Source organism: Silene latifolia, chromosome 7, assembly GCF_048544455.1.
Source record: "Silene latifolia isolate original U9 population chromosome 7, ASM4854445v1, whole genome shotgun sequence".
NCBI lineage: Eukaryota > Viridiplantae > Streptophyta > Magnoliopsida > Caryophyllales > Caryophyllaceae > Silene > Silene latifolia.
Window position 1 is genome coordinate 100,492,805 of NC_133532.1, and position 1,340 is coordinate 100,494,144.

At 45.0% G+C, this 1,340-nt stretch overlaps 1 non-coding gene across 1 annotated transcript; it reads left to right on the forward strand.

The window, feature by feature from the left end:
• The first annotated feature begins 919 nt into the window (after nucleotides 1-919).
• Nucleotides 920-1,026, forward strand: LOC141593852 (small nucleolar RNA R71). The gene has a single exon (XR_012521911.1). It is a non-coding gene; the product is annotated as a small nucleolar RNA R71 (small nucleolar RNA).
• Nucleotides 1,027-1,340: the final 314 nt, after the last annotated feature.

Consider the following 1,340-nt stretch of genomic DNA (forward strand, 5'->3'; position numbering starts at 1 on the left):
CCCGTAGTCGTTTCAGGTGTTGGGGCCTTGATTATTGATATAATTCGCTCCCCCTTGATAGTTCCCTCTTGGACCATTGTTGTTGAAGTTTGGTCCATGACTTTGTTCTTGAAATCCTTGAGTCAACCCTTGCCCAAATCCTTGATTAGCTTGATTGATTTGGTTCCCTTGATTGAACCCTTGATTGCTTTGGTTGCCCCCAAAATCTTGGTAACCTTGAGGTTGGTTCCCAAAGTTTTGGTTTTGATTTCCGGCGGTGTTTGTTTGATTAGGATATCCACCTCTAGGTTGGCAAAACCCGGGTGGATTGGTATTAGGCATTTGTGGTTGAAGGTGTTGTGGGTTTTGGACATTGGTGCTCTTGTAGCTAAAATTGGGGTGATTCTTCAAACCCGGATGATAGAAGTTGGTGTTTGGGTTATAGACATTGGGATTGTTGTAGGGTGGTCGTGGTGGTCTTGTATTGTTGTTATAGCTTTGGAAGGCATTAACATCTTGGACATTTTCCTTATACCCCACATTATAGTTATTGGCACACATGTCAAAAGTGTGACCATTTCCCCCACATAGCTCACAAGATGAAACTTGCGCTACCTCGTCCATTGGTGGACCATGGTAGGTGGTAGCTTAATGAGCTTGATTCCTTTGCAATTTCTCAAGTTGCTTGGTGAGTAGGTCAGGCTTGGCATTGGTTTCGGCAGTCGAATTAGTGGAATTTTCCTTCGGATACCAGCCATTCCTTCTAAGCACGTTGCCTCTTGTACCATAATTGGCTTCCGAGTCTACCATCTTTTTAATGAGATTCGTGCCCTCATTATCACCCAAATGGTCGAATCCCCCTCCCGCAGAGGCATTCACCATGTCCTTGGTTCCAGGGAGAAAAGTTTGAAAGAAGGTTTGAGCAATGTACCAAGCCGGAATTCCGTGGTGAGGACAACTAGCAATGAGATCTTGGTATCTATCCCATGCCTCACCTAAAGACTCTCCTTCTTCTTGTTGGAAAGTATGAATCTCATTCCGGAGCATGGCAGTCTTAGATGTCGGGTAATACTTTGCTAGGAACGCCTTGGCTAAAGCATCCCACTGGGTAAATTTGTCCGGTGGGTGAACATTAAACCAACGATCCGCCTTCCCCGTTAGAGAGAATGGGAACAACATCAACCTCAAAGTCTCCTCGGACACTCCGTTTCGCTTCATCATGCCCACTTTGTTCTTAAATCTCCTAAGATGGGCATGAGCATCCTCATCGGCATTCCCACTAAAAAAAATCCTTTTCTATTGAGCCAACTTGGGCGGGGTGCATTTTGAAATTGTTCGGAGCCAAGGGACCAAAGTTAATT